At 42.2% G+C, this 23,543-nt stretch overlaps 1 non-coding gene across 1 annotated transcript; it reads left to right on the top strand.

Annotated features, from left to right (window-relative positions):
• The first annotated feature begins 5,974 nt into the window (after positions 1–5,974).
• On the top strand, positions 5,975–6,112 carry LOC119944914. The gene has a single exon (XR_005456055.1). It is a non-coding gene; the product is annotated as a small nucleolar RNA SNORA7 (small nucleolar RNA).
• Positions 6,113–23,543: the final 17,431 nt, after the last annotated feature.

The following is a 23,543-nucleotide window of genomic DNA, read 5'->3' as shown; positions in this document are numbered from 1 at the left end:
GTAAACTGGGCTCATTTGCAATAGAAGTACTCATTTCCTACCTCCCCACAAGTGGCAATCAGTCAATCACTGAGCATTTATTGTGTGAGGAGCACTGTACTGAGCACATGGGAGAGTACAATACAATAGAGAAGCAGTGTCACCTAGTAGATAGAGCAGCGGCCTGGGAGTTCATTCATTCATTCAATTATATCTGTTGGGCGCTTATCGTGTGCAGAGCACTATACTAAACCCTAGGGAGAGTACAGTACAACATAATCAGCAGACACATTTCCTGCCCATAATGAGCTTTCAGTCTAGAATGGGAGATGAGTCTTCTTAACATCCTTGTTGCTGTTCACCCATAAGAGCAGAATGTGGGCTGGGGAAAGAGCCAGCCTCCAGGGGATTTAGGGACACAAGGCTGGGAAGCCTTGGTGGGAGACAGAGCTGAGCTCACTCAGCCTGATATCCCACTGCCCCTTCTGTCCGCTTCAATCGATCAATCATATTTATTGAGCGCTTACCATGTGCAGAGCACTGTCCTCAGGGCTTGGGAGAGAATGATGTAAGAGAGTTGGTCAACACATCCCCTGCCCACAGGATTATAGTCTAGAAGGGGAGGGAGACATTAATACAAGTAAATAAATTACAGATAGGTACAGGAGTGTTGTGGGGTCGAGGGAGGGATGAATAAAGGGAGCAAATCCAAGTGCAAGAGCAATGCAGAAGGGAGTGGGAGAAGAGGAAAGGAGGTTTGTCAGGGAAGATCTCTGGGAGATTTGCCTTCATTAAGACTTTGAAGGTGGGGATAGTGATCATCTGTGAGCTTTGAAGAGGGAGGGCGGAGCAGGCCGGAGGCAGGACGTGGGCAAGATGGACAGGGTCGAGATACATTAGAGGAGCAAAGTGCCCAGGCTGGGTTGTAGTAGGAGACTAGCAAGGTAAGGTAGGAGGGGACAAGGTGATTGAGTGCTTTAAAGCCGATGGTAAGGAGTTCCCGTCCGATGTCGATGTGGAAGGGCAACCAGTGGAGGTTCTTGAGGAGTGGGCAAACGTGGACGGAATGTTTTTGTAGAAAAATGATTCAGGCAGCAGAGCGAATTATGGACTGGTGTGGGGAGAGACAGGAAGCAGGGAGGTCAGGAAGGAGGCTGACAGAGTAATCAAGACAGGATAAGTGCACGGATTAACATGGTAGCTGTCTGGATGGAGAGGAAAGAGGGGATTTTAGTAATTCTGTGGAGGTTGAACCGACAAGATTTGGTGACAGATTGAATAGGTGGGTTGAATGAGAGAGGAATCGAGGATAACACCAAGGCTACGGCTTGGTGAGAGGAAGGATGTGGTGCTCTCTACAGTAACGGGAAAGTCACGGGGAGGACAGGGTTTGGGTGGGAAGATGAGGAATTCTGCTTTTAAGTTTGAGGTGTTGCCAGGACATCCAAGTAGAGATTTCCTGAAAGTATGAGGAAATGTGAGACTTCTGAGAATGAAAGAGATATGGAGATGGATATGGAGGGCTGGAGATATGGATTTAGGAATCATCTGCATAGAGATGGTAGTTGAAGCCATGGGAGTGAATGAGTTCTCCAAGGGAGCGGGTGTAGATGGAGAATAAAACGGGACTCAGGACTGAACCTAGAGGGACTCCAACCGTAAAGGGGTGGGAGACAGTGAAGGAGCTGCCAAAAAGACTGAGAATGAGTGGCATGCTTCCCCGCTTTTCAATAACTTCCAGTGGTTGCCCATCTACCTCTGCATCAAACAGTAACTCCTTACCAACAGCTTTAAAGCACTCAATCACTCTGTCCCCTCCTCACTGTACCTCGATCTCTTCTATCTCTCCACTAGCCTCTCTCCCTCATCCTGCCTCTGGACTGGAACATCCTCCTTCCTCACACCCAACAGACGGTTATTCTCCCCATTTCTAATATCACCTCTATCACGTCTGCTGTGTGATCTTGGGCAAGTTGCTTATTTGTACCTCAGTTCCCTCATCTGTGAAATGGGGATTGAGAGTGTGAGCCCCATGTGGGGCAGGGCTGTGTCTAACCTGATTAACTTGTATCTACCCCAGCACTTGGAACAGTGCTTAGCACATAGTGAGAACTTAATAAGTACCATAATTATTATTATCATTATTAGAGCTTGTAGACACTATCCCTATGCATGAGGGGTTTACTGTCTAATGTGCGAGACAGACATTAGAATAGATTAAATAGAGGGGAAGGGGCAGAGTAGAGGGATATGTATGTAAATGTTGTGGGGTTGGGGGTGAGTTATCAGAGAGTTTAAAAGATATATTTCCAAGGGTATAGGTGAGGCAGAGGGAGGGCATATAGATTGAAAAAAAGAGGTTAGTAAGGGAAGGATTTGTGGAGGGGTAGGATTTTAGTAATAATAATAATAATAGCATTTATTAAGCGCTTACTATGTGCAAAGCACTGTTCTAAGCACTGGGGAGATTACAAAGTGATCAGGTTGTCCCACATGAGACTCACAATCTTAATCCCCATCTTACAGGTGAGGTAACTGAAGCCCAGAGAAGTTAAGTGACTTGCCCAAACTCACACAGCTGACAAGTGGTGGAGTAGGGATTTGAACCCAAGACCTCTGACTCCAAAGCCCATGCTTTAAAACTGGGGAGAAGGGTAACAGTGAACTCCAGGATGAGTAAAGACTGAGTATGGGGTTCTGCAATAAGAGGAGCCTATTGGGTAGAGTAGAGTATGGGCCCGGGAGTCAGAGGACCCGAGTTCTAATCCTGGTTCTTGCTTGCTGTGTGACTTTGGGCAAGTGGCCCGTTGTTGGGTAGGGATTGTCTCTATCTGTTGCTGAACTGTACTTTCCAAGTGCTTTGTACAGTGCTCTGCACACAGTAAGCACTCAATAAATATGATTGAATGAATGAATGACAACTTATCTGGGCCTCAGTTTCCTCCTCTGTAAAATGGGGATTAAATATCTGTTCTCCCTGATAAACTGTAAGCCCCACGTAGGCGCAGGGCCTGCATTGAACCTGATTAATTTGTATCTACACCAGGGTTTAGAACTGTGCTTGAAACAAGAGTAAGCACTTAAGGAGAGCTTACCTCCTCCAGGAGGCCTTCCCAGACTGAGCCCCCTCCTTCCTCTCCCCCTCTCCATCCCCCCGCCTTACCTCCTTCCCCTCCCCACAGCACCTATATCTATTTATATATGTTTATACGCATTTATTACTCTAATTTATTCATTTTATTTATACATATTTATTCTATTCATTTTATTTTGTTAATATGTCTTGTTTTGTTGTCTGTCTCCCCCTTCTAGACTGTGAGCCCGCTGTTGGGTAGGGAGCGTCTCTATATGTTGCCAACTTGGACTTCCCAAGCGCTTAGCACAGTGCTCTGCACACAGTAAGTGCTCAATAAATACGATTGAATGAATGAATGAACGAGAACGATAACAACAATAACAATAATAATAATAACAATGATTATTATCACCACGAGAAGCAGCATGGTTTAGTGGCAAGAACCAGGGCTTGGGAGTCAGAGATCAGGGGTTCTAATCCTGGCCATGCTACATAATAATAAATACTAATAATGATGGCATTTATTAGGTGCTTACTATGTGCAAAGCACTTTTCTAAGCACTGGAGAGGTTACAAGGTGATCAGTTTGTCTCACCGGGGGCTCACAGTCTTAATAATCCCCATTTTACAGATGAGGGAACTGAAGCCCAGAGAAGTGAGGTGACTTGCCCAGAGTCACACAGCTGACAAGTGGCGGAGCTGGGATTTGAACCCGTGACCTCTGACTCCAAAGCCCGGGCTCTTTTCCACTGAGCCACACTGCTTCTCTCAAAGTCACACACTTATCAGCTCTGTGACTTTGGGCAAGTCACTTTACTTCTAGGTGCCTCGGTTACCTCATCTGTAAAATGGGGATTAAGACTGTGAGTCCCACGTGGGACAACCTGGTTACCTTGTATCTACCCCAGCGCTTAGAATAGTGCTTGGCACAGAGTCAGCACTTAACAAATACCATAATCATCATCATTATTATTGTTATGATAGGAAAAGATTCCAGATATTCTATCCAACATTATCAATATCTGATGTCCTAGTTTGGGACTGATTGCAAGTAACATGGGAAGTTTGCCTAGCTTCCATTTTAGGGTTTTCAGCTCTTATGTTTCCTAGAAAAGACAAGAGCCGGGAGTCAGAGGACTTAGATTTTAATCCCGGCTCCGCCACTGGCCTGCTGTGTGGCCTTGGGCAAGTCACAAATTAGATGAGCCTCGGTTTTCTCATCTGAAAAATGGGGATTCAATACCCCGCTCCCTCCCCCGCCGACTGTGAGCCTCATGTGGGATAGTGCTTAGTTCACTGCTCAGCACGCACAGATTCTGCTAAAACATTATCATCATCATAATCATCAGTTCATCATCCTCCATGTGACCATTAATCTAAGGCCCATTCATCACCGTGTTCAGCCTGGAGGCCTCTCTTGGAGCCTTGTCAGAGATTTCTTTGGGAAGAATCATCCTGCTGAAATTACTCCCTATGATCAGTGTGTCTTCCCATTCCAACCTCACGCTGAGATTCCCTCTCAAAAGAAAGCAGCTCTTCTGAGCATACAGATCGGTAGGGGAGAACAACGGATTGCTCACTCTCTTATCTCCTGCATGAAAATAGATCCTCCTTTTTTTGCTTTACCCTTTACTCACCAGAGGAAAAGCTTCTAGAACTGTCAAGCCAAGGCAGTTTCAATGGCACATTTGCTGTGGAATGATGAACCCTGCAGAGGAACCCCTTTCCCCCACTGAACACTTAGAATTTGTTATTTATTTGCTGATGTCGAAAGAGAAGAGACTCCAGAGGTGTCTCTGATTCAAAATGATTCAAAATGTATTTTTGGAAAGATGGGACCCTTTGGGAAAAATAGGAATGATGGGATGGTAGCTCTGATATAGAACTATGAGGAATTCCTCTGTACTGCTCCTTATATAGTTATTAGTCTTTTTTTTTCAGCAGCTATATGCAGTGATTGATACCCAACAACACTACCTCAAACTGCATCTTATCAGTCAGGAAAGAGCACGGGCTGGGGAGCCAGAGGTCATGGGTTCTAATCCTGACTTCTCCACTTGTGAGCTGTGTGACCTGGGGCAAGTCACTTAATTTTGCTGGGCCTCAACTCCCTCAACTGTAAAATGGGGATGAAGACTGTGATTCCCAGGTGGGACAACCTGATTACCTTGTATCTGCCCCAGTGCTTAGAACAGTGCTTGGCATATAGTAAGTGCTTAGCAAATACCAACATAATAATAATCATTATTATATTATAATAACTAATATAATTAATAATAATTATTATTAATATATCAATATAATTTTTAATTATTATTGTTATTGGACTCTCATGGAGAGGAGTCAAGACATTTCTACAAAAAAGATTTATTCTCCAAAATAGAATAGTCAGAATGGTAAATAAGATCCTGGAATACAGCATGTGGTAGATAACAGTTTGGGAAATTATGGCATTTAAAAGGTGACCCATTTAAAGACATTTTACATGATATGGGAACTGTTCTAGGTCAGCCTAGAAGTATCACCAACATTATTCAATGCAATCTTAATTTTTTCCTCCCCTGGAAAAGGTACAATCATGCTTTAGTATTCATGGATTTTTTCTGTAACTTGCTATGCTCTTATCCCTCAAATTTTTTACATACTTCTTTTCTCTCCTCGTGATCCACATCCCAAAATGTCACTGCCCTTCTAATCTCTCAAACACTGAGATACTTCTCCAACTCTGAGTCAAGTGGTATTTTTAATCCCCAGGACTAATTTTATTAAAATATGAACCCAGATTGAAAGGATGAAGACTATCACCTGATATATTTCCTGGTTAATATGAAGACATATTAAGAAGAAGGAGGAGGAGGAGGAAGGAGGAACAACAACAAAAACAAGTATTTAATAGGCACTTATTAGTACATACCAAACCACCTCTCAGGGTCGCACCTGGAGCGTTTCCAGTACTGTATCAGTCTCGACTATGGGAGGGAGAGTCAAGCAGAGGCATATCCATTCTGTTCCTAGCTTGGGCAGTGGCTAGTGAGTGGAAGGCAATCTGCTACAACTCAAAACACCTCAGCAGCAGCATGGAAGAGAGTCGAGGGCGGAGATTCAGGTTTACTGCGCGGAAGGAGGCAATAGTAAACCGCTTCCATATTTTTACCAAGAAAACTCTGTGGATACACTGCATGATTGCAGTTAGAGGTGCAGTGCTCTAGGAGAGATGTGTCCATGGCATCACCATGGGTTGGACATGGCTCGATGGTATAAGACAACAACAACAACGAGATACCAAACGCCGCTACTCACTGGAATAGATACAAGAAAATCAGATAAGACCCAGTGACTCATAGTTTCAGAGGGAAGCAGAACAGGTATTTTATCCCCATTTCCCGCAAAAGTAACAAGAGGCAGAAATGAGCCACCCAAGGTTATACAGCTGGTAGAGTCAGTAGTCGAATAATAATTATAGTATTTGTTAAGCGCTTACTACGTGCCAAGCACTGTTCTTGGCACTGGGGTAAATACAAGGTAATCAGGCTGTCCTACACGGGGCTCACAGTCTTAATCCCATTTTACAGTTGAGGTAACTGAGGCCCAGAGAAGTGAAGTGATTTGCCCAAGGTCACACAGAAGACTCGTGGTGGAGGCGGGATTAGAACCCATGTCCTTTGATTTCCAAGCCCAGGCTCTTGCCATTAGGCTATGCTGCTTCTCATCCAAATATCTCAATTCCCAGTCCCATGCTTTTTCCATTAGGTTTCACTGTTTTCCAGCGACATACAATAAATAAGAATATTGGGAAACAGCAGTGATTTAAAAACCTATTTTCAGACTGTAACAGGGAGAATTGGCATAAGAGTAGAAAACTTGGGAAAACCAGAAAAAGTTCAGACTGCTGATCTTACAGCAGCTCATTGATCCTGGACAGTACAGTTCCCAGAACAGAATTCTGGGCTACAGGTTGTGAGAGATGTAAGAGTGCTTTGATGTGTGAGGGAAATCAAAGGAGACCCTTTGGGACAGAGAAGGGAATTTGAAGAAGACAGAAATCAAATATTTGATGACCAAAGACCTCTCTCCCAAAATGCAATAAAAGAATTGAAGATAATCATATCCTGCTTCAGTTCAGTAGGACATTAATCATGCTATCAATGGTTTTACACAGTCCTTACAGAAGTATATTAGAAATGAATGGCATGGGCTTTGCCCCCAAGAGGCTTCCAACCTAATGGGAAAACACAGTTGAAAGATTGCAATGATTAGCCAGAAATGACACGGAACTCGTAGACTCCTTTCCAGAATGTGGCAGCATTTGGAAATTGATAAAGAACTGGTGAGAATAGCTAAGTCATATGTCTCATGCAAAGAAGACGTCTTATCAGGTCTTTCTTAAAGGAGCTGAGAAAATTTAAGGTATCAGAATGAGACCCTGAAAGCCTTGATTTTGGACCTGAATCCCACAGTAACCACAAAGAGATTTCTTCAAGGATTCTTTTGTCACTGGAATAAGAGCTATAAGGTCTGGCCAGTTTTCCAGTGTGGTCTCTTTGGGGAAAGGTTTTAGCAATTAAATTTGTGTGATCTTATTGCTTCACCATGGTAAATACTAAGTGTTTAATAAGTGCTTGTCATTATTATTATCATTCTTATATCATGAACATGTTTTTATCCACACCAGGAAATATATCATGATGCTTTTCATCCTTAAATCTGGGTTGATATTTTAATAAAATCAATTCTGAAGGTTAAAAATACTGAGTTTGAGTTAGAGTTATCTCAGAATTTGAAAGATTACAAGGCAGTGATGTTTTGGGATCTCAATAAAGGAGACAATAAAGGTCCATAAAAGGTGCCATCGCTTCCATAGCTTTTATTTTAAGCTAGCAAATATGCCTTACTGCCGGTTGAAAGACTTCAGGTTGCTTTGCTTCTCACTCAACAACTGTGATATTTTTCATATTCTTTTGTGATGATTTCTTTATGCAGGCACGCTGGCAGATGCAAACAAGAGATATGGATGCAGATGTTAGAATATGCTTTTGAACCTCTGGGAAATTCTTCCAACTCACTTTCAGCATCATCCAAAGTCCTAGAGACAGTTCATTCAAGAATTATTATGGAGAACACTATGCTCTAGAAGCCCACACCCAAGAAGAAAAGCAAATAGTTGTAAACTTCTTCACTGAATCAGCCAGATGTTCAGGACTGAAGATAAGTCTAAAGAAAAATTAAGTGATGAATCAGTGTGCACCAGGGAAGCCGTATACCCAAAATGTATATGGGTAACACAGAGCTAAAACCTGTCCCAGAGTTCTGTTGCCTAGGCAGCCCAGTGCCAACTGATATATAAGCAAATGGAAAATCAAATCAAGAAAGGCCATCATACTCTTTGGGAGACTGTCAAATGGTTACAGTGGCACTTTGTCCCAGAAAAAATTCTGGAACATAGACTCCTAACTTCAAAGCTATGCCCTCCTCAATATAGCTGCAGTGGCTGAAACACAAGAAGAGAATGAGCAACAGTTGGACACCCAGACAGCTGATGAAGAGCTGAAATTAGGAAATTGAAAGCCAGGAGGGCAGAGAAAAGATTTCCAGGATAGATTAGGACAAAGCAGCATCTCAACTGAGACAGCCTGGAAGTACTGCTATCAAGCAAGGAGTCACTTTTCAAGCAACAAGAGACAAGGAGTCAAAAGAGAAAACAGCAGTGGGCACCGCAAACATTAACCATGACAACACTACAAAAGATGGCCTTTTTGTGTGCACAATATAGTCAGGACTGTGGGTTACAAATTGGTCATTTAGGCCACATGCATACACCTATTTTCTCTCTTTTTAATTCTTGAATGTTTTATAAATAGTGAGAAGAGCACACTGTCTCCTGGAATATTTTTGAGTATTATCCTGCTATAGTATATGCTTAAAGGTAAAACAATCTTCTTAGGGAAAAGAGATCATACTGTGGAACTTTACTACTTTCAATTTTTTTTCCCCTCCAATTTTCCAGTAAAAAGTATTGCATTGTTTATGGATTTCAAAGAATTGTCTGAAAGCCAAAGAAGTGAGCAAAGAAAAATAGGTCAGATATTAAGGCTGTAAACTGACAAATTTACCCTGTGAAGATCAGTTATTAAAATTTTGAAAAGATTATACAACAGGGTTCAACTAGAGCCACACACTATGGGTCTATTTGTGTGGTTTTTTAAAGCATTTTAGAGTTATTCTTTATAGCAGCTGTATAAGTTCTCCAGAACAACTGTGCCATTTCCAAAAATAATAAAGTGGTGTTGAAAACCAATCTCTGTTAGCTGAAGGATGATACTAGGTTCTAAACAGCTGATATAAAACACAAACTTGAGCATTAGCCAATCTGTCCAACCTGATTAACTTGTTTCCTTCCCCGTGCTTAGTGAGGCAAAGTAAGCACTTCTTCTGGCTACCCAAGAGCTTCCTCACCAAGCAAAATCTCCTGACCACAGGCTTCAGAGGCCACTCTTTTCTTCTTGCATGTCTGCTTTCTTCACCTGCTCCTCTCCTAATCCTGCTCTTTGCTCCTTCAAGGTCACCTTCTCACTCATCCCCAATCTCCCCTTACTCTTACCTCTCTCACCTCCAGCTCCTTGCTCATGATTCTCCTCCTGAATAGAACAACTTCTCCCTACCTAGAACCCTTCCCCTCTTTAAATTCACCAAAACGCAATTCCACCGAAATTCAAAATCCTTCTGAAATTCCACCTCTTCCAGGAGGGAACCCAAACAAATTTCCTCCTCCACAATGTCATTCTAAACAGCCACTTTAGCTTTTCTACTTTACAACCACCCACACCTCCAATTAACGTATCAATTTATTACTTATAACCATCATTCCCCACTTTTATCCTATAACTAGTTGTAGTTTTTCTTCCTCTTTCCCCTTTTAGATTCCAAGCTTCTTGAGTGTAGGATTAATTTTTTTTTGAATCTCCACTGTACTCTCCCAAACAGTTTTTGCACACAGTAGATAATCAATTAATGCTATTAATTTACATGTATGCTGATGTATTTATTCCACTTATGTATTCACATTTTCTTATTATTATCAGTATGAGCTTTTTATTCCTAAGCATTCCCATTCCATGTATGCATGTCCCTTGCCATTACATTGCAACTCCTTCAAGAAAAGGGATAACTACTTTCATGTTACTCTTCCAAACACCTGATACAATGCTCACACACAGTGAATAACAATAATGATGATCTTTGGGGCTAAAATAGCCACTTCCAAGAAGTGATGAAAACTCCTCATACAGGAGGAGGAGGACGATGAAGACGGGGAGGGGGAGATAGAAGACAAGGGAAGAGGAGAGAGGGAGAAGGATGCTTGACTGGGAACAATCTCCAGTTAGAATACAGTTGGAAAAGAAACAGATTGACTCTGCAAGACTCTGGGGACAGGTTTCTAGGTTCCACCCGCTTTGAGAGAACCTGGTTCTCTGGTAATCCTGGACCCAAATCCAAGGAGTTTTAGTAGAACCAGGCAGTACGCAGGAACACAGAATAGTTCATGAACGACAATGTTCAGCTCAACAGAGTCAGCTCCTTCAGGAGCATAAGCAATTTAAACCCAGAGCTGTCTGTCTAGGAGACTGGGCTTGACTGCCGAGTTGAGCTTCCTGTAGCGAATCTGCTTAAATCTTTAATTTTGAAAAAAACTTCCTTCAGGAAAACATTTATGTAATAAAGCGATTAAGCCTTATGCTAAAACTAAACATACTTCTGAGACGGGTTTGGTAAGATACCGCTACTATACAATGCGCTGCTCAATTCATGGTAATTTATAGTTTCTCCATCTTCCTTTTTTTTTTCTTTACTACCAATTAGTCTGATAGGAAGCTTGAGTTTCCCAGCCCTCAGTGCTAATGCAACAGAACGTCATGAAAATAATGCTAATTTTCACTATATTTCTGATACTCCCACCACCTTCTGACACGTACCTATAGGTTGAATTCCACTTCTCAACAAATAATTAATGCCAGAGGGATTCTATGAGATAAAATGTGAAAAACATTTCTACATTTTTATCAAATATATTACATTTCCCACTGGGAGTATAGGAATGATTTATGTTCCAGTCCTCAATGAATAAGAAGTAGCTGGAAAAAGTCAGACACCACTTTCTACTTTGTAGGTTCTGTCTACTTGTCCTGAATACGTCACTACGTTTTAGGAGTAAAACTGTAATATTTACGTAGAACCAATCGTCCAGGTCTGGAATGTGTTCTTGAATGTGTTTCCACTAATCTGTCCCCTTGAGACTCACCTACAGGGACACGCTATCATCTTCCTGCCTTTAGCACCGTGTAAATGACTACTGATAAATGGTTTTTTTTTTTCATTTTCTAAATGGTATTGTTAAGGGCTTATTATGTTCCAAGCACAGTACTAAGTGCTGGGGTAACTGCAAGATAATTAATGGATTCAGCCCACGTCCCACATGACACTCACGGTCTTACAGTTGAAGTAACTGAGGCAACTCTACCCAAATCTACATTTCCTGCCCTGTTCTCTCTCCCTCCCTCCAGGCTCGTATCTTCTCCTGCCTTCAGGACATCTCCACCCAGATGCCCTCCTGCCACCTAAAACTCAGCATGTCCAAGGCTGAGCTCCTTATCTTCCTGCCCAAATCTTGTCCTCTCCCTGACTTTCCCATCACTGTGGCTGACACTACCATCCTTCCCGTCTCACATGCCCACAACCTTGGTGTCATCCATGATTCTGCTCTCTCACTGACCCCACATATCCAATCTGTCACCCAAACCTGCCAGTCTCACCTTCACAACATCACCAAGATCCTCCCTTTCCTCTCTATCCAAACTGCTACCTTTTTAGTACAATCACTTATCATATCCCGACTGGATTACTGCAGCACCATCCTTTCTGACCTCCCAACCTCCTGTCTCTCCCCATTTCAGTCTATACTTCACTCTGCTCCCGGATTAGCTTTCTACAGAAACGCTCTGGGCATATCATCCCCCTGCTCAGTAATCTCCAGTGGTTGCCTATCAACCTTTGTATTAAGCAAAAACTCCTCACTATTGGCTACAAAGCTCTCCATCACCTTGCCCCCTCTTACCTCACCTTCCTTCTCTCCTTCTCCATTCCAGCCCCCAAACTCCGCTCCTCTGGTGCCACTAACCTCCTCACTGGGCCTCATTCCTGCGAGTCTCGTCATTGACCGCTGGCCCACGTCCTACCTCTGGTCTGGGATGCCCTCCCTCCTCATATCCACCAAACTAGCACACCTCTCCCCTTCAAAGCCTTACTGAAAGCTCACCTCCTCCAGGAGGCCTTCCCAGACTGAGCTCCCCTTTTCCTCTGCTCCTCATCCCCTTCCCATCGCCCCTACTCCCTCCCCCTGCTCAACTCCCCTCCTCACCCCACAGCACTTGTGTACATATGTATATATTTTTTCTATTTATTTTATTAATGATGTGTACATATCTAATTCTATTTATTTATATTGATGTTATTGATGCTCGTCTACTTTTTATTTATTTTTTTAAAATTTTTTTAATGGCATTTATTGAGCGCTTACTATGTGCAAAGCACTGTTCTAAGCACTGTGGAGGTTACAAGGTGATCAGGTTGTCCCACAGGGGGCTCACAGTCTTAATCCCCATTTTACAGATGAGGTAACTGAGGCCCAGAGAAGTTAAGTGACTTGCCCAAAGTCACACAGCTAACAAGTGGTGGAGACGGGATTTGAACCCATCACCTCTGGCTCCAAAGCCAGGGCTCTTTCCACTGAGCCACACTGCTTTATTTTGTTGTCTGTCTCCCCCCCTTCTAAACTGTGAGCCTGTTGTTGGGGAGGGATTATCTCTATTCGTTGCCAAATTGTACTTTCCAAGTGCATAGTACAGTGCTTGGCACACAGTAAGTGCTTAATAAATGCAATTGAATGAATGAATGAGGCACAGAGCAGTTAAGTGACTTGCCCAAGGTCACACAGTGGACAAATGGTGGAGCTAACATTTGAACCCGGGTTCTTTGACTGCTAGGCCCATGGACTTTCCACTAGGACACGTTTGGTGGAGACACTGCCATACAGCCTAATGCTAAAGCCCTAAGGGTGGTTACAGTCTCTTAATTATTATTATGGCATTTGTTAAGCACTTACTATGTGCTGGACACTGTTTTATGCACTGGGGTGGATACAAACAAATCAGGATGGACAAAGTCCCTGTCCCACGCTGGGCTCACAATCTCAATCCCCATTTTACAGATGAGGGAACTGAGGCACAGAAAAGTGTAGTGACTTGCCCAAGGTCACATAGTAGACAAGTGGTGGAGATGGGATTAGAACCCATGACCTTCTGAATCCCAGGCCTGTGCTCTATCCACTACACAGGTGCTCTGGTCCAGGGAGGAGGACGTTGCCTAAGAAATAAGGATCATGGCAGCGGCATCAGTAGTCCTAACTGGCTGGCCCACAGTGGGCCTACTGAATGGAGCTGCTGTCACTTGCCATCACAGCCAGTTCCAAGTGGACTAAGGAGTTGCCCCAACCAGAATGCAAGCTGCTTGTGGGCAGGAAACACATCTTGTGGAAAGAGCACGGGCTTGAGAATCAGAGGATGTGGGTTCTAATCCCATCTCCACCACTTGTCTGCTGTGTGACTTTGGGCAAGTCACTTAAATTCTCTGTGTCCCAGTTACCTCATCTGTAAAAAGGGCATTAAGACTGTGAGCCCCACTTGGGATAACCTGATTACCTTGTATCTATCTTAGTGCTTAGAACAGTGCTTGGCACATAGTAAGCACTTAACAAATACCAAAGTAATTATAATAATTATGATACTGACCAAGGGTGCTTAGTGCAGTGCCTTGCGTTACCCCTTACATGAGACAGACTACTATTCTCCACTTCTTCAAAGTCCTATTAAAATCACATCTCCTCCAGAAAGTCTTCCCTGACTAATTTCTCAACCCCCAACTCTATTTCCCCATCTACTGCATCACCCACACACTTAGTCCATCCTCCCGCCCACACAGTACTTATGTACAAATAATAATAATAATAATGAAGGTATTTGTTAAGCGCTTACCATGTGCCGAGCACTGTTCTAAGCACTTGAGTAGGTACAAGGTAATCAGGTTGTCCCATGTGAGGGTCACATTCTCAATCCCCATTTTACAGATGAGGTAACTGAGGCACAGAGAAGGTAAGTGACTTATCCAAGGTCATGCAGCAGACAACTGGCAGAGTTGGGATTAGAATCCATGACCTCTGACTCTCAAGCCACTAGGCAATCCTGCGTCTCCATATCTTCATACTCAGTTACTTCCCCTATGAAATTTAAGTTAATGTCTAACTCCCCTGCTGGATTTTAAACTCCATGAGGGCAGGGATCATGGCTACTTACTCTATTGTGCTCTCCCAAGCATTCAGTACAGTGCTTTGTACTGTGTAAACACTTAATAAATACCACTGATTAATTCAGAAGGCACTCATTTATTCATTCGTATTTATTGAGAACTTACTGTGTGCAGAGCACTGTACTAAGCACTTGGGAAGTACTAGTTGGCAAAATATAGAGATGGTCCCTACCCAACAGCGGGCTCAATATCAAGTGGCATGGCCTAGTAGAAGGGACACGAGGCCTGGAATCAGAGGACATGGGTTCTAACCTCAGTTTTACCGATTGCTTGCTGTGTGACCTTGGTCGAAACAACTTCTCTGTGCCTCAGTTTCCTCAACTGTAAAATGAGGATTAAATCCTATGCCCTCCTACTTAACCTGCGAGCCCCAAGTGGGACAGGGACAGTGCCCAACCTGATTAACTTTTATCTACGCCAGCACAAGAACAGTGCTTGACACATAGTAAGCTCTGAACAAGTACCATAACAATAATAATAATAAGAAGAAGAAGAACACTATTAACTGGAACATCCGCACTCACTACTGTTGCTTCTTTTAAAATTTTATTCCTTCTCTCCCTTCCGTCCATTTTCCTTTCACTAGTTTCTCTTCCTTTCCCTTTACAACTTCCCTTCTTTACTTGATGTTTGTCCTGCCCTTTGGACCCTCTTCTTGCCTTGTCTTAGGCTGCCGAGTCATCTCCAACCCATAGCGATGCCTTGGACACCCCAGTCCTCAGAATGCCTCATCTCCATTTGCAATCATTCTGGTAATGAATCCATAGAGTTTCCTTGATAAAAGTTTGGAAGTGGCTTACCACTGCCTTGTTCCACGCAGTCAACTTGAGTCTCCCCCCTCAACTCTCTCCCAAGCTGCTGCTGCCCGGCGCAGGTGAGTTTGGATTTATAGCAGATTGCTTTCCACTCGGTAGCCACTGGCCAAGTTAGGAATGGGATGAATATGCCTCTACTTGACTCTCCCTCTGGTAGTCGAGGCTGGTAGAGTACTGGAAACCCTCCAGCTGCAGCCCTGGTTGTGTGTATCGGGGGGAATCCCTCCCCATCCATTTATGGCAGGTTGCCCTGATTCACCTGAGGTGAGCAGAACAGTCAGACAATGGTATTTAATCAATCAATCAATCAATCGTATTTACTGAGTGCTTACTATGTACAGAACAATGTACTAAGCCCACGGGAGAGTACAGTACCACAGCGTGGAAACTCTTAATGATGGTAAAATTAAGCATGGCCTGAAGTGGGAGGAGGGAGTGAAGTATTCACCACTAACAAGCAGCCAGTGGTGGGGACCCTTAAAAGAATTGGTACACCATCACTGTTCTCTTTTCTCCACCTTCGGAACAAGGCTTGGGGTAACTCTCGTATTAATGTAGGGAAGTGCTTAGTACAGTGCTCTGCACACAGTAAGCACTCAAATATGATTGAATGAATAATAATAATAATGGCATTAATTAAGCTCTTACTAGGTGCAAAGCACTGTTCTAAGCGCTGGGGAGGTTACAAGGTGATCAGGTTGTCCCCTGGGGGGCTCACGGTCTTCATCTCCATTTTCCAGATGAGGTCACTGAGGCACAGAGAAGTGAAGTGATTTGCCCAAAGTCACACAGCTGACAACTGGCAGAGCTGGGATTTGAACCCATGACCTCTGACTCCACAGCCTGTGCTCATTCCACTGAGCCACGCTGCTTCTCATAAATGAATCCTATGTCTACTTAGAGTAGGTGAATTATGTTTCCTGGGTTTAGTTTCTTTGTTTCTCCTTTTACTGTAAACACCTAGATAACCAGGCTCAAGTTGTGCCAAAGTGATCGAACCTACACCTCTATGGAGTGTCTCCATTTCCTTATTTCGGCATATTTAAATGCATACCAGCACATCCATTCGAGCTTTAAACAACAGTACTTAGGTACGGCACAGGGTGTTTCAGCTTGAATGTCAAACAGCTTCTCCCACCTTATTTGCCTAAGACACGAGGCAGAGACTTGGGTTTTCATCGCAGGCCCAAGCTAAAAAAGGTTGAGAGACAGGCGAGAGGGGAAGAGAGAACAACACTGATTCTAAGAGTGGTCACGGGTTCAAACCCCGGCTCCGCCAATTGTCAGCTGTGTGACTTTGGGCAAGTCACTTAACTTCTCTGTGCCTCAGTTACCTCATCTGATCATCATCATCAATGGTATTTATTGAGTGCTGTGTGCTGAACCCTCTACTAAGCACTTGGGATAGTACAATAAAATTAGGTTGACAGATGCATTCCTTGCCCACAATGAGCTTAGTCTAGAGGAAGAGACAGACATTGATATAAACAAATATGGCTTGACTCATTCATATTATATCCTATTCTGATGCTAGGAGGAAATGTTAGCATTTCATTCAGTTCAAGAGGATAATGACCAGATCACTCTGGGTTTCTCCTATTCATTTTAGAGAGCATTGTGGGATCTTCCAGTTTCCCCTGGATGTCCAGAAGAGAAAGGACAGAATTTACGTTTAATTAAATGTCAAAAAAAAAATGCCTTTCCTTCTCAATGCACTATGTCAGCAACTGACTTGATCCTAAAGTCTAGTGAGAGTTTTAGATTTCCTGACAGCTAGGAGTGTTTTGGTTTTCCACTCATCCTCTCTCAACTATCTTTATAAGCTTGAATCCTCCTCAATCAAAAATAACTGCAGTCACGGAAGAGAAAACATTCCACTTCTCTGGGTTCAGTTCCTTTATGCATTTTCACAATTGGCATGTGGGTCATATTATTCCCAATCCTCCATTAGCTTCCTAAGTGGCATTAATGAAATTCTCTAAATGCATGTTTTTATGTTGTTTTGCCGATGGGCCTTCATTATTTTAACTATCTAAATATTTATTCAATGCTTACGTGTCTATCTCTAATTTAATTTTTTCAACATAATTCCATTACAGAGTAGATTTTAAAGCATCCAGACAGGTTACACTGCTGGTTTAATCAACTGAATAAACATTCTAAAGGTAAAAAAAATCTACTTAGGAAATATAAAATAAAAAGAAATCTGGAAGTATTTCCTCAGAGCCACTGCGGGAATGCTAAAATAGAGTAATTCTGATTTATAAATCTATTTATTAAATATTAAGAAGATTCCCTATTAGCAACAATGTCAAGAAGTGAAAATGCATCAGTGGGTTTGATTCAGTGATGTACTAGTTTAGGCTAGGTGTATAAACTCCTTGTAATGAGGGATTGTGTCTTGTGCTTCTGTTCTTTTCCAAACACACAGTACAGTACATTGCACTTAGGAGGTGTTCAATAAATACCTTTACTACTACTGCATTTCTAGAGAAAAATTTCATCATTCTAAACAGTGGAAATGAAAAAGTATGTCGAATGAGCAGCTTTTCCTGGACTTAAATAGCTTCTTGCCACAGGGAGGGATGTGCTTTTCAAAACACTTTTCTGCACGGAAAAAACAAGTCTGGAAATCAACTGGAAATATCCCTTCATATTTATAATTGCCTGTTATTTATAGAATTTACAGTTGACCTTAGAAGTACTCTTTTCTCAGTGGGTAGGCTTAAAGTGTTTCCAGTCTCTGGAAACTTTCTATCTTCCTCTCAAATTACTGGCATAACGTTTTCCAGAGACATAGAAATAGCTATTGATCTTCAGAGAAGTCAACCTTTATTTTGAGGACATCGACTACCTTAGAACTTCCATAAAAGTCCAAAGAAATTAGTCTGAAAACGTTCCATTTTCCCTATCCTAAATGAGGTATGATGGTTTTTTCGCCTCTGGAGAACCAAGGGATGTAATTTCTGTTCAAAGAAAACATGCCCGGTCCTCTCAAATAAGGCAGACTAGGGAACAATGTCAGAGCTACCGAACAATTAATGGCAATGACCATTGGCTCAATTACATTTCAAAATGCAGCAGCGTGGCTCATTGGAAAGAGCACGGGCTTTGGAGTCGGAGCTCAAACCCCGACTCCACCAATTGCCAGCTGTGTGACTTTGGGCAAGTCACTTAACTTCTCTGTGCCTCAGTTACCTCATCTAAAATGGGGATGAAGACTGTGAGCCCACCAAGGGACAACCTGATCACCTTGTAACATCCCCAGCACGTAGAACAGTGTTTTGCACATAGTAAGAGCTTCATAAATGCCATTATTATGATTATTATTATTATTATTAAAATGCATGTGCAAGCAAGAATTCAGTCAGGATTCTTCTCCTCAAGCTCATAGTATCATGACTAACCACAGTTTTTTGTTTAAAAAAAATCATGTTTTGTGCAACCAGGGAGAGGTGATAGGTCAAGATTCATCCACCATTTCTTTAGAGGATGTTTAAATTGTAATTGAGGTTTACTCTGTAGACCTGATATCCACAAAGCCAAGTGACCTTTTCCATTTACCTAAGAATTCTGTTAAGTGCTCTAAATTGCTGGAATACCATTTAGGCCTATTTCTCTGAATGAAGTATTCCTTTTCACGCTTCCACTCCAAATCCTCCTACTCAAAATCTAATGCATGTAGTTGACCTTGAGGGATCTGGGCAATTAGCTGAGCTTTCAATATACAGCTTTGTCTAAAGCACGAAGCTCTTTTAAAGGAGGAAGGAGAAATTTCGAACTCCTGTCTAGTAGATGAAAAGTGTAGACTATCTTTTTTCCGTACAAGTCTATTAGAAATTATCTCATTAATATTATAAATCAAAGTGCTGAAATCTAGCTTGAATACAAATAAAAGGCCTCACACAGAAAATTCAATGCACAGTTTATCTGACTCAGGTCTAAACTTTTAAAACGTCAGGCTCCAACATGACGACTGGATTGAGAATACATATAAGAATGGGAGTGAGGAAGACTTTTCAGTACTTTAGGTGAATCATGCACCACAATCTAGAGGATTTTCTCTTAAAACCATGGTATCCTTGACCAAAGTAAACATTTTTTTCCCCCATTCAAAGCAGTAAGCATCATACTTTTCATTTTGGATTTAATCCCCAAATTCATTAGCTGAAAAGGAGGACATTGGATTCTGCTAAGAGTCTTGGATATAATACTAGAAAGCGAAAGTACTAGCATCCTAAAATCACTTACTATGGTACAAAAGAAACATTCTGTGCTACAAACCAGAATTACTGTGGAAGGTGAAAAAACTTCCACTAGACTAAGAAACAGCTTATTAAAACAAAGCCAGTTAAATTCAGTGCTCAGGAGATGTAGAATCAATTACTCAACTGTACTTATTGAGCACTTAAAGTGCGCAGAGCTCTGTACTAAGCACTTGGGAGAGTACAATAAAACAGACAGGTTCCCTGCCCACAACAAGCTTACAGTCTAATGGGGGAGAAGGCATTAATATGAATAAATTACAGACATGCACATAAGTTCTGTGGGGCTGAGCGGGGGGATGAATAAAGGGAGTAACTCAGGGAGACATAGAAGGGAGAGGAAGAAAAGGAAATGAGGGCTTTGTTAGGGAAGGCCTCTTGGGAGAGAAGGACCTTCAATGAGGCTTTGACGGAGGAAAGAGTAATTGTTTGTCAGATATGAAGAGGAAGGACAATCCAGGCCTGAGGCAGGATGTGGGCAAGAGGTCAATGGTGATATAGATGAGACTGATAGACTCAGAAGACCTGAGCTCTAACCCCAGCTCCACCTATGTGTTGTGTGACCTTGAGCAAGTCACTTAACTTCTCTGTGCCTCAGTTATCTCATCTGTAAAATGGAGATTACAACTGTGGGACATTGACCATGTCTAATCTGATTAGCTTGTATCTAACCCAGTGTTTAGTACAGTCCTTGACACATAGTAAGCACTTCAACCAATACCATTAAAAAAAATCTTCACCTATTTCCATCTATTTCGTAACCGTGTCTGGGTGTTTTTGACCTAATATTTTGGCAGGAAAAACCACCTTTAGCCCAAATTTAAGGATCCATATGTGGTAAGGACTCAAGTCAAGAACCTAGCCTAACAGAAACTGCATCATACCGAGAAGCTGGGGATCAACATTGGCCTACAGAAATGTAGAATTTTGGTAAGCTGGAGGCGTTTGGAAACAGGGACTACAGCCTCAAGTGGGAAGAACATCAGGAGTGTTTACCTTCCTAAACTCAGAGTTATGGATCTGTGAATTTTTTGATGCTCCCATGGTCTGCAATTTGTTTTCCATAATTTATTCCTCTCTTCTGAGACTGAGCCCCTTCCTTCCTCTCCCCCTCATCCCCCTCTCCATCCCCCCATCTTACCTCCTTCCCTTCCCCACAGCACCTGTATATATGTATGTTTGTACATATTTATTATTCTATTTATTTATTTTACTTGTACATATCTATTCTATTTATTTTATTTTGTTAGTATGTTTGGTTTTGTTCTGTCTCCCCCTTTTAGACTGTGAGCCCACTGTTGGGTGGGGACTGTCTCTATATGTTGCCAACTTGTACTTCCCAAGCACTTAGTCCAGTGCTCTGCACACAGTAAGCACTCAATAAATATGATTGATTGATTGATTGATTGATTGATTGATCTTCTATGTGGTTGCTCTCCCTCACCAAGATTATGAGCCCCGTGTGGGACAGGTGACCATTTTAGACTGGGTGATTTTGTATTCACTGTGATACTTGACGCGGGGCTTTGCATATAGTAAGTATTCCATCAACACCATCACTAACTAAGTGCTAACATACCACCATGGCCCAGGCCAGAATCATCTGCGGCCAAAGCTGCCAAGCTGGAGCCAGACAGGAGACTGATCATCCCTAAAGGGCACGTGATATCGTGACACTGTGACTCAGAGAAGCAGCATGGCCGTGGCTTCACCCAGCTCAGCTAAGATCAAAACTAGAGTCAAACGCTTTAAAAAAAAGCTTCCTATTCAACTCTACGGATGGCTCCACATCACGGCCATCGACATTAACTGAGTTATTTCCGAAGAAGAGGGGTCAGACTTCACAATCTCCAAAAGGAGGAAGTTATAGGCTAAATGGTCCTGGAACTTTAGAAAAAACAAATTGGCACCACACCCCAGGGAAACCCCAGGAGAAGCAGTTCAGCTCAGTGAAAAGGGCAACGCCCTGGAAGTCAGAGGACCTGAGTTCGAATTCCAGCTCTGCTAGTTGCCTGTTGTGTGACCTTGGGCAAATCACTTAACTTCTCTGGGCCTCAGTTTCCTCATCCATAAAATGGAGATTAAATACCTGCTTTCTCTATTTCACTAATAATAACAGTACAAATAATAATGGTAAATTGTGGTGTTCGTTAAGTGCTTAATATGTGAAAAGCACTGAACTAAGCACTAGGGAAGATACAATATAATCAGATTGGACACAGTCCCTGTCCCACATGGATCTCATAGTCTAAGAGGGAGGGAGTAATTGTAACCTCATTTTATAGATGTAATAACTGAGGCACACAGAAGTTAAGTGACTTGCTCAAAGTTTCACAACAGATAAATGGTGGGTCTGGGATTAGAACTCAGGTTCTCTGACTCTCAGGACCATCGACTGGGCCACTCAGAGTGTGAGACCCATGTGGGACAGGGCCTGTGTCCAACCTGATTATCCCAGATCCTAATAGAGCGCTTGGCATGAAGTGCTTAACAATTACAATTATTATCAATATCCAGGGACACCAGAAGCACATAAGCATATTAGCATATCCTAGTTACCTCCACTCTGGTCTTTGCTTCATTTACACACATGCAACATGGTAAACATTTGACTTCCCCCCACCACCACCCCACCCCCAGAGATCTCTGGACTTTGAGATGGAAGTGAAAAGATGCTTCCTTGTTTGAGAAAAGCAAAATTGCAACAGGAGTTGATCCCTAAAACCAGGAAAAAAAAATGATAAAATCACTATAAGTTGGATCAACCTAAAATTCCCTTTCCAGTGCTATAGAAGGTATTTCTTGGCTTTGGACTACACAAAGAGATTTAGTGGAGACATTAATTTTATTTTTCCGACACTGCCTTTCTTGAAATTTACATATCTATATTCTTCTTCCTTTGTGGAAACAATATATCTTATCAGAAAACTGATGCCAAAATTGCTGGGCATTTATCAATTGGAATCCTTTCCTTGAAATGCTCTGTAAACTGCTTGACTCTACAATATGTATTCTAAAAGTTAACTCAATCATTATTGCCAATCCCAGCCCCAAAAATATAGTGAGTACTAACAAAAATAGAGTGCTGTCATTACTAGTCCATGGGGAAAACTCAGACAAGTGCTACTAACCCGACTTAAATCCCCAGAGAGGCCTCTTACATTCCCTCCCTATAAATGGAAAGCAAACAGAAAAACAAACACGTTCATTACAGAGTCTGAAAACAAGCATAAAGAAATACTATGACTTCCAAGTTTCATTTTCCCTGTTTCCACCTCAAAGCATCATCACATCATAAGTTCATGTTCTGCAACAGTAATGATGCAGTTGCAAATATAATGGTACAGCAAAGCTGGGCATATGAAAGAGCCTCAGGAAATTGCTGTGTCAGAATATAGCTCCTTTTAAACCGGGATGTTTAATAGGAAATCTCTCTGTGCATAAAAATAAGCTACTTGGGCAGAAGTAAGGTGACACTTCTGTTTAGATTTTTGCACTGTGTGTGTGTGCGCGTACATTCACTCATGCATATTGAGATATCGGACATTTGCAAGCCCAATATCTTGCTGTGATGCCCCATTATGTTGTACTTCTATGCAGAAAATCAGCTTGTAGTAAGCCGGTTTCAGCAAAAGCTTATTTTACAGAGAAACTCTGGGTTTACTTGGGTGTCTCTCTGAGAGAGGTGACTATGATGTGGTAGGTTTGGGTAGAAATGAGATATTCACAAATAGCCGGACCAGTTTTCACCTTTGCTAAGCTTATTTGGAGCAGATCTCTGTTCTCATTTTTCCCAAAAAGCAAGGGTCATAGGCTTGTGTATCATCCTTGATAGATTTGTTGATGCCCCCATATAAAGAACGAAGACTGGGGGCGAAGAAGTGTCCCTGATGCCAAAGTAGTCTTGGAGTTCTGGTTTAGTGCTTGATTAATTGAACATGTCAAAATTTGTCAGAAATCAATGAAGGTTCTCATGTATTTGGGTGAAAAAAA

This window comes from Tachyglossus aculeatus, chromosome 23, assembly GCF_015852505.1.
Source record: "Tachyglossus aculeatus isolate mTacAcu1 chromosome 23, mTacAcu1.pri, whole genome shotgun sequence".
Lineage (NCBI taxonomy): Eukaryota > Metazoa > Chordata > Mammalia > Monotremata > Tachyglossidae > Tachyglossus > Tachyglossus aculeatus.
This window is presented reverse-complemented; position numbering and strand designations above follow the sequence as displayed.